Genomic DNA, 10931 nt, shown 5'->3' with positions numbered 1-10931 from the left:
TTTTGCCTAATTCATACCGTAAAGGCTTCGTAGATTTTTCTCTTACCCTCTCACATTGCCTAGTGTGTAATGAATTTGTTTTCCTATAATTTCATTAGTAAACACTGACTCTGCAAGTTACTGCTCACTTATGACCAGAGAAATCTCATTAGTATTGCTTCAAACGAACGGATTTTGATGTATGTGGTTGCGTTTGTCCGTGTTCATTAGGTATACAAAACCCCGGTACTTAAAGAGTAAATCAGTTTTTTTGTTATAATTTCCATAGTAGACAATTTGCATAATTCATAGATATTGTTTAGAGATTTAGTAAAATGTTTGTCTTTCAGTTTTTATTTACATTAAAGTATTGGATATATAATTTTTACTTAAGAGTTTGCCTAAAGTAATACGGGGTTCTCCGTCATCTTGCATACGATAGTCTAGAAAGTCATGGTTACAATTAAATTGAAATGGAAGTATTTCTCTTTTACAGCCGATTTTATTGAGTGTGTAGACAAAGGTAATATATTTTATAAGCTTGCTTGTTAGCTGAATCGTTAAGTCATTACTAGGTTAGTTATTCTACTCTCCCTTAGAAGTAGCCTAGTCCAACAGACAGATAGATTGGTTATCTGTCGGACTAGTCTACTCTTAAAGGAGGGTAGTTTACCTAATCTAACGACGACTTCACGGTTCAGCTAACAAGCAAGCTAATCAAAGATATTACCTTTGGCTACACACTCAATGAAATCGGCTGAAATGAAGACAACAGTAAGCCTAAAAACAAGCAATAAAAGCCTGTTCTTTTTCTATGTTTTTTTATTGCTGTACATGTACTGAATTTGTTTCATGAATGAATACTAGTACCAAATATCCTTTGTTTTTCTATTGTTTATTTTTTGTTATTTTTATGAAACATCATAACATAAAGTGGTAGCTGAGTGGTCTTAATATACGTAGTTAATGTAAGCCTCTGATGATTTGAGTTTGAACCCTGACCGTTGAAGATGAGCTCGACTCTAATCTTACTAGTAATTGACTGAATTGTCAGATTTTCTGCGGAAGGTCGTTGGTTTTCCCATGGTACTTTGGCTTCCTCTAACAAAATTAAATTGTCGCTATGATATAGCCAAGAGTAATGAAAGAGTGGTTAAACGCCATTAATAAATCAATCATGAGCAACGACAAACTTTCAGTTGTAAAATAATTTAAAAACAAAACTGTATTATTTTATTTGTATCCTCTTACTTTCTAAGAGGCATGTATATAGTATGTTAAATTATTTAGAATTCAATTTATATCCTTTTGTATTTTACCATTTTTGCAATCTCTGTTGATCATGTGCTTGATGTTTGTTATACATCTCTTGTCTATAAACCACACTGGTGATCTTGTAAATGCAGGGATGTGGTGGCTCTACCCCTGACCGGGTTAAATGAAAAGAATTTGAATGATACTTGCTGGTAGCGATATGTAGGAGTTTAAGCAAATATTAGTTGGCTCAAGAATCAGAATAATATATTCGAGTTGATTAACATGTTCTGTGAACAGTTATATTTCAACTAATAGACTTAAGAAGATGTGGCATGAGTGCCAATGAGACAACACGCCATCCAAGTCACAATTTGTAAAAGTAAATCATTATAGGTCAAAGTACGGTCTTCAACACGGAGAAATGGCTCACATCGAACAGCCAGTTATAAAGAGCCCCAAAACATTACTAGTGTAAAACCATTAAACAGGAAAACCAACAGTCTAATCTATATATAAAAAAAACGAGAAAGAAGAAACACTTATGGACCACATCAACAAACGACAACCACTGAACATCAGATTCCTGACCTAGCATGTTGAGAATCCAACTCAGTGTGTCGTTCTTATACAAGGCAGGGTTCAAGATCAAACCACAGAAACATGAAATATTCCTGAATCTTATGTAAAACTTGCAGCTGATCACCTTTATTGCAAAATCAATATTTTTTTCTTATAAATGTGTTGATTAGATTAAATATTCTGGTTTTGCTTTGCACTACAAACAATCTTAAAATGGTCAAAACATATAAAGTACATCAAAGCAAATAGCAACAAATCACTGGTCTTCCTGAATATAAATTTAAAACATCAAGCCAGAACATCAAAAGTCAGACATTATTTTCACTTGATAGACCATAACGTTGTATTTGTGCTCAATTTGGGACCCTCATTCTGCTGAGCACACATAAAAAAGGAAATGATTCAATGAAGAGCTGCCAGATGTATATCTTGATCGATACCATAACATCAGCGTGACAGAAATGAAACATTAAGTAACACGTTATTACAAAAAGGATACACACATACAAGATCAATTATATTCTTAGTTTAAACATATTTATGGATTGGGAAACAAGTTTTGCAACTTATATAAATCCCTTTTCACTTTGCGGGTGCGAGTGCTGCCTTGTAGCGGCATAAGCCTGCTCTTTTTACGAAATCTACAAGGGTGTCTATAACGTTCAAGAGATAATGGCTCTCTCTTAACACGGGTCAGCCATTTATCGTCCCCTTCCGACGGACGTTTCCTGAAGAACATACTCACAAATGGTGTCAAGGGAGAGCCGAAAATTATATTCTTTAAGATTATTCATAGTATTGTAGAAATTTCATACACTATGCTTGATCAGACATCTGACATTACAGTAGTACACGCACAAATATATGACTTCATATACATGCAAATTTGAACCACTCAATATTCATACGCAAATAACCATTCTCTCTGTACATACAATAATTCAATGAAAATTGCTACCAACACATACAATACCACCCCATCCCCTATGGGTTTTATTAACCCTCTATGGATCCGAAGGGGGTCAGTAGCAAACTATATAACGTATAATGCATGGTTACATTAAAGTTTTTGATGATTTCGCTCGGCTGTATTGGTATGGCGGCCTCATCATCAGTCGTCTGCTGCTACAGTTTCCTTTCACAATTACATTTATAGTTCAATTTAACAAATTCTTATGGTGTCCTTTATGTAAATCGATAGCTGATATTGATTTAGGCGCTTTTTTTTAAATAAAAAATTCAAAAAATAGAAATGGAAAGGGTTTTTGCGGTTGATTTCACTATTCAGTTTTGGTGTAAAGCTACATGTAAGATGAAAGGGACAATATCTTGTTGGTAGATCGTAACGATATACTTTTAAAACTTTTTTCGTCCTAATTTGAAGCATTTTTTTGCTTTGAATTCTAAATGACAGTCCGTGTCCGAATTGTTTTCAATGAGATTGGTTATAAATTTATCTTTATTAAGGCTCTGAAAGGACCAAATGGACCGAACATAATACAATTTTTACAACATATTTCATGAAATTTAATTGCCTTCCTATCATTTGAACGGCATTTTTTTCTTAATTGAATACCAACGCATATTTCATTACTATAATTGTTCCGAGCTATGAAGGGTACCGGTTTTGGGTTAAATTCCAATATTACAAATTTAGTATTTAATATTTTATTGGACTTAATATGAAAAATCTGCCAAAATTAGACATTTAGTAGCCTGAACATTTTGTTACCGATTTTACAGAATCGAAGGGATATAGAAAAGCCAAAGGTAATTGGGAAAATTGGAATATCATTTAAAAAAATGAGAAAAAAATGGTTCCACTTTATAAAATATTTCAGGAGTATAAAGACTAGATATGTTACACTAGACATAGACTAGAAATCACACACTTTTATATAGTTTATAGAGCATCAAGTTACATTAATTTAGTCCATTCGGAAGGGAATTAATGTATAGTAAACACACAGTATACTATCACGTGTATACTATAGAGCTAAAAGCCTTGTTGTATATTTTTTCTTGTTTATTTTACCGATGATTTAATGCAGAGTAATATAAGTATTGTAATATTTGATTTCAGTTGTACATGATTGCATGTACTAGTATTCATATCGGCTATTCAGCAAAAGTTTTGGTTCATAAAACATATTAAAAACATTTAAACACTTTTTAACCTCCAATAGAAACATTAAACACATTTAAATTTATGATTATACATGTAATAAAATGGACGAATATAATTAGAAAGTACATTGTACTACGAAAAATGCATATACTAGTGAATTCAGAGAATTGTATTTCAATAGACCTATATTACGTCAGGGATTTTTTTAGGAACACATGTAAAACCCATGTAAACCTTCCGACACTTCCGTATAATAAAATGATATTCAAAATGGACGAACAAAGCAAAGTAGTGCTCCGAAAAGTGCACCGAATATTTATAGAGAATCTAGATCCAAATTACGTCATGGACTTTCTTTATGAAATTGATGTTTTTAACGCAAATATTTGTATGAAGTTGAGAAGCATCGAATTCAGAGGGGACAGGGCTCGAATGTTCATGTTCCTAGTGACTAAAATGGATAATATGACAATGGACATGTTATACGAGGCACTAAGGAGTACTGGGTACGGGTTTTTAGCAGAAGTCCTTCGTCAGTCATCATATAGCTCAGCTTCCGTCCAAAGAAAAGCAGAACATTTTAGCAAGTTTCGTAAAAAGTTAGTTGTGTATAGACATTATCTGAAGCGTCTAAGTCACAGTGGAGATCACGTGACTTTCGAAGAAGAGTTTTTCAAAGCAGAACAAAACTGGAAAATTGTTGAAAATTCAGGTTTAAGTAATAAACGATTTAAAGCTGCAGACTTTTACTTTTTCGCCCTAGATGCATGGTGTGAGTATAAGAGAGTGATATATGATAAAAATCTTATGTATACTGACGTTTTTGATAAGATGGAAAATCTGAAACCTTATCTGTCAGAGGAAAACCTTCCAGAAATAATGAGACTTGTTCGATATGGCTCGGCCGTTTTAATGACAAACAAAGATGAACTAGATACCGCCTTAGGCTATGTGAATGATGCAAAAAGCAAATTTGACTTAATGCATGCTTGTAGGGAAACGGGTACGGTATTATACATTGAGTATAATATGCTGTGTCAGAAATACGCCGAAACTTTGGAACCAGGTCTTAAGGAACAACTCAACAACATTGCTAACCAAGCAATTGAACATTTTGCTGTTGAAATTGAATTTGATGAAACTGTGTATTTGGATTTCAAGAGAATGGTGCTGTTAAAACTGTCACATCTTCTCTTGGGTATAGGTATGTTCGGTGTATATATCTAGATGTTTCCGTTACAACAGAAGACAAACGTAAAGCCAAAGGTTTTTTAAGATCAATAAAAGAGTCTAAAGAAAGTTGGAAGAGAATGGAAACTCGTTGGAAGTGGTCATACTATACAGCGAAAGCCAGACATTTCGGTTTAGATTATGATTTCTCAAACGCTATAAAATACACAGAGAAAGCACTATGTTATGCAACAAAGGGAGAGTATTCAAAAGAAATACTAGGATCTCAAAATGCTCTCAATACATATAACAATTTGTGTAAACCAATAAAGGAATTTCACGATCATGAATATGAAATTTCAACCCCATGTAATGACAACGAAGAAGACAGTCGAATTCAAAGACAATTTGACCAAGTAGAATGTGAGATTGATTATTCTTTAAGAAATTTAGAGATGATAGAAAATGAAATAAAGCATTCTAAAGAAAGATTATTAAAACTAAGAGAAAAAGTAAAACAATCCAGAAACCAAAGATACAAGGATGGATGTCAATTCATCCCTGAAAGTAAGTTATAAAAATTCTGGATACTTCCAGCATACTTATAAATAGGAACCCCCCAAAAAAGATTATAAACCTAAAGTCACACATAAAAAGTAAAACAATCCAGAAACCAAAGATACAAGGATGGATGTCAATTCATCCCTGAAAGTAAGTTATAAAAATTCTGGATACTTCCAGCATACTTATAAATAGGAACCCCCCAAAAAAGATTATAAACCTAAAGTCACACATAAAAAAAACCAGACAATGCAACATAAGAACAAAAAATAAATATCTATAGAACAAACACAGAAAAGTAACAACAAATTCTGCATGATATTTTTCTATCATGAGTTTGCCCATATTATTTTCTTATGTGGTTTCTTTTAACATCTACACAGTTTTAAATCAATATAACTTATACAGCGGTAAAAAAGTTGAAAATGAATAAAAACAAGGAATATCAAAATACGTCATCAGCACCAAATCCCTACTTCATAAAAAACATGTAATATATATGCGCTTCTGTATTTTAAAAGTTAGTGTGTATTTATTCTTTACTTTTTGTGTGATTTATTTTTTGCTGTGCATGTATTTGTTTGCATGCCTCGGAGAAAATAAAACTGGGATTTTGAGCACAATACAAAAATACAATATAGACACCAACTCATTCTTTCAACATTCGGAGTCTAAACAAGTTAATAATAAATTGAACAGAGTAGATCAACGATCTCAAACTGACACCATAACAGTAAAACACTTTGTGATCAACTCTCTATGTATTGGCTAGTCTTTGACAAGGTAAGTACTATGAAATTTATTTCGAGGGGCTTGTCCTGAGCACTTAATTTCATAGTATATACCATTTAAATAGAATTTAGCACATATTTAAACTTTAAGATTGAGAAGTTTTTGTCTAAATCTCATGTTTGTTAATTTTCATGTATTTACATTACATTTCAGACAACATGTCCTAGTGGAGCTTATGGGCGGGGACTTTAAAGAAGAGATGAGATTGGTGTTACTGCTTCAAGAAGCCTCTACCAGATTACAGACACAGACGACTAGTAACAATTTATTGACATCAACGTCGGATCAACACTGCGAATAATAGGTAATGATGTTATTGTTGAAGGTATAATAGTTATCCCGCGTTTGTCTTTGATTGCTGTCTGCTATATTTGTTTTTACGGTTTGTTGTTTGAAAAATCGTTGCTTCAAATTTTTGAATTGTTTCGCATTTTGTCATTACTTCTCGACACAATGGCATGAAATTTGCTCATTATTGAAGGTTTTGCAATGGCCTTTACTTTGTTCGTTGTGATATTTGATCTTTATGGATAGTTGTCACATTAACAGGAATGCCATACTATATGGATATAGGAAGATGTGGTGTGAGTGCCAATGAGACAACCCTCCATCCAAATAACAATTTTAAAAAAGTAAACCATTAGTATATATCTTGTTTTATAGAGTTACCTTATATTTTTAAGAATCATTAAACTTGCATATTTTTTTTTTATCAAAATAGATTTAATGGAATGAAATATAATAATTATTAGACGAGCATTTAAACACACGCTATAAAGGAATACTAGTATACATTTTAAGTATGAAATATATATGAGGGGGCTCTAACAATGCAATACTTATTTGCACTATGATAAGCATTTAAGCGGATTTTCTAACTTTTTCTATTTAATGAAACAAATTTCCCACAATATATTATATGTAACATTTAACAAACAGTTATATGCTTTTATGAACAAACAACTTTTGAATCAACATTTTAAGAAATAAGAAATAAAATTGAGAATGGAAATTTTGAATGTGCCAAGAAGACAACAACCCAACCAATAGCGGGAAAAAGAAAGCATGTTTGTCCTGAAAAAAATACCTAAACAAGTTACAAATATTAAACCGTCTTTCGAAGAGGATTAGCGAAAGCAATATTTTGTAATTATGAATGTCAATCGAACTTATATATTATATTTTCTTGAAATTTAAAGTTGCATGTTTGAATTTCTGTTGTAGACAACGATAGCAACAATGCGGTGTGCAATTGGAAACTTCCGCTTATTCTTTTTACCGGTATTTTGTCGTCTGGTGGTCCTGGTATTTACTTTTACCAAAATTGAAGACACAGGCGGAACTGGATGTCCCGAAGAACTGTTGATCGAACACATTTGCACTGGATCAATTGTTTCATTTATTGATATGTGTTAATAAATATAGATAAATAATTGAAATGTTTTAGTTCATAAAGAACATAACATGTTTTAGCAATTTCTATCAGTACTTCAAGTTACAGATTTACTGATGGACCATGCAACTCTTCTGGTGTACCTTGACGAGGATGCACATAGACAAGACATATATACTTTTGCTTTAGCAGGTACCAAAAGACATGACTGTAAGACTAGCTTAAGTTCTGTCATAAAGTGTTTCATAGTTTATACCCAAGACAGTATCATGTTTTAAGTAAGACATGTCTTTTAAAAAACATTTCAAGAGACAAAACGGAATAAACGTTTTGAAGTTTATTGATGTTTATTCTTGGTTGAATCTTTCACAAACCAAATGCAGTCCGAACGATTTTATAATAAATTTTTAAAAGGATGGAGATTTTACATACCATCTCTGCAAGATAGGTTTGAACTGGCCAAGTAAATACAGAGAAGATTATGTGATTTTTTAAGGATTTAAATGGAAACTGTTTGATGGTAGTTTTAGAAGGTTTTGCTATGATGATCAATCTCCTTATTTAAGTTTCAAATATAATTGTTGACGTGAATCTAATATTTCGAACCCCCACCCCCTGACTTCCAAGAGACAGATAGAAAATATACTATCAGACAAGAAGGAATCATAAATAAATCAGACATGGGGTCAATTACATTTGAAAGTAATTAATTACATTCAATTACAATTACAAAATCTTCAATTAAATTACACATTACATTTGACTTTTTTTACCAATGTAATTAATTACATTCCAATTACTTGGCAAATGTAATTAATTACTTCAATTACATTTGAAAGGAAATTTAAGATAAAACATTGAAAACATGCATTTATTCTATGATATGTACATAAGTATTATACATTGCTCTATAGTTATAACAATTAGACAGTGTTCAACTAGTATATACATTTTTGTATTGTGTCATATAACTTATTTAAGCATTTTCCCATTACATTTGACCATCATCAGCTTTTCAAATGTTCCAACTTCTTCATATTCACTCCTGATGGATTCTGCTGTGTGTCTACCTTTGAATCGTTTACAGCATATCATGACAGACTTCATAGCCCAGTCCAAAATAAAGTGGCCTGTGATTCCCAAAAATCCTCTCATTTGTCTACTAGACCAGAGATCAATGGTTAAACACACACTTTCAGCTCTTTTAAGAGTATTTACAAGGTTATTTTTTATTTCAACCGATTTTTCATGTAGAAGTTTCGAAGATAAATGCTTTCTGCTAGGCACTTGATACTTAGTGTCAGCTTTTTCCATCAAGTTTTTAAATTCTTCACTTTCGACAATAGAGAGTGGTAAAAGATCCCCAACTATGAACATTATAAGAGCATTTGTCATTTCTAACTGTTTTGGATCAGACGGTGAATATTTTACACTTTTTTTTATGCATTGTGTCAATGTTGGTTGAATTTCTTTATTCTCAGAATGCAGAATGTACAAATCTCTGTGTTTTCTCTGAAAATTACAAAAGGCCTTATTTAATATCTTGAAAATATTAAATTGTTTTAATTTACCTATTGAAATTTTACATTTATTTAAATTTATTTGATTGTAAATGATACAAAAAAAGAGCACTATTTTTTATTTTTTGAAATGATTTTCATTTTTATCCCAGCTTATTCAAATTATTTATCTTAAATAAGTGATTTAGAAATCTGACTTCTTAAAACAAAAATAAACTTTAGTTTTAATCACAACTAATTAATTTAATAAACAAAATATTTTCCAAATTTAAATGTAAGCTCTTAGAGGATATAAGATAAATGAAATCTGATTAGAAATGAAAAAGAAGCATTATGAATTTATTAATTTTTAAAATTCTTATATAGTATTACCTTCATATGTGTAACAAAGTTGGATGTAACTTTATAACTTCCACTAATGAGGGTGCCACAATGCATACATTTTCCTTTGAAAGTATTTCCATTTTGGAAGTCATCAGGAACAGTAAAATGTTCCAGTACACTCTTGGAGCTCATTTTTAAATCTGATAAAATGTTTTCTTTCAACATTCATATATATAGTGAACAAATTTTGCAAGTGATATTTTGTCATATGCATTACCCCTTCAAGAATTTAAACATGTACCTATAGGCCCTAGGGGTATATTTATCTCTCTCTAATTAGCCTTATATCTGTTTAACATAACTGTTATAAAAACAGTCATTATATAGTTTGTAATAAAACAAATAGCCAGAGGTTATATTTATTGGTTATTTAAGTCCTTGAATAAAGTTAATTATGTTAAATCAATGTCTTAAAATATCTATCTAAATCTACTAATTAAGGTCAAGACAGTGACTTCCTAGTGGTTTCTTTTAAAATTATGGCATGTGTCTACATTTTTTTTATCATTCAATACAAAATGAAGAATCTACCATGGTTGTGTTAATACAGAAAGTATACTGTGAAGGCTTTTCTTTGTCAGCTTACAACATTTGTTAAGATTATTGCTTTTAATAATTTTTTGAGAAAACACAAGATTTAATCTTTTGATCCAAAATTTCAAATGTAATTGACTTGTAATTGAAAAGTAATTGTCAATTACAGGCAATTTTGGCTATGTAATTAATTACATTCAATTACATGTAATTGAAAAAATGCTCAATTACACATTACATTCAATTACATGATAAATTGTAATTAATTACAGTCAATTACAATTACATATTTCAATTACCCCATGTCTGAAATAAATCACCTATCCAAATGAACACTATTGTGAAAAGGAAAAACGACGATAAAACAACAATAACAAAAAAGACCCCACGTAAAACTAAAGAATTGAATAAGACGAATCCCGACATTAACTAGAGGTTAACTAAAATGCTCAGAAAAGGACAGCAGTTCCTGATCCGGTAGTGGCACCCGTCGTGTTACTCACAACAGTTTTAGGCAGAAAGGTATGGGCATATGGAATCAACTGCCCACTTCTATTATGGTGCTATATTATTATGTACATTTTGTCTTCTTACTTTTCACGGTGAAAGAGAGATGAATGTAAAAACGTGTGAT

The 10931-nt window shown here is 31.5% G+C and overlaps 2 long non-coding RNA genes across 2 annotated transcripts; one reads left to right on the top strand and one right to left on the bottom strand.

Moving 5' to 3' along the window:
* Window positions 1-5764: 5764 nt before the first annotated feature.
* On the top strand, window positions 5765-7899 carry LOC143063865 (uncharacterized). The gene is made up of 3 exons (XR_012975121.1): window positions 5765-5824; window positions 6620-6770; window positions 7691-7899. It is a non-coding gene; the product is annotated as an uncharacterized LOC143063865 (long non-coding RNA).
* An 817-nt stretch (window positions 7900-8716) lies between these two features.
* Window positions 8717-9970, bottom strand: LOC143063864 (uncharacterized). Its single transcript, XR_012975120.1, has 2 exons — window positions 9752-9970; window positions 8717-9371 (listed from the first exon to the last, which is right to left on the bottom strand). It is a non-coding gene; the product is annotated as an uncharacterized LOC143063864 (long non-coding RNA).
* Between the last annotated feature and the right edge of the window lie 961 nt (window positions 9971-10931).

Source organism: Mytilus galloprovincialis, chromosome 2 (assembly GCF_965363235.1).
Source record: "Mytilus galloprovincialis chromosome 2, xbMytGall1.hap1.1, whole genome shotgun sequence".
In the NCBI taxonomy this organism is placed as follows: Eukaryota; Metazoa; Mollusca; class Bivalvia; order Mytilida; family Mytilidae; genus Mytilus; species Mytilus galloprovincialis.
Note: the sequence above shows the minus strand (reverse complement) of the source record. Positions and strands in the feature narration are given on the sequence as shown.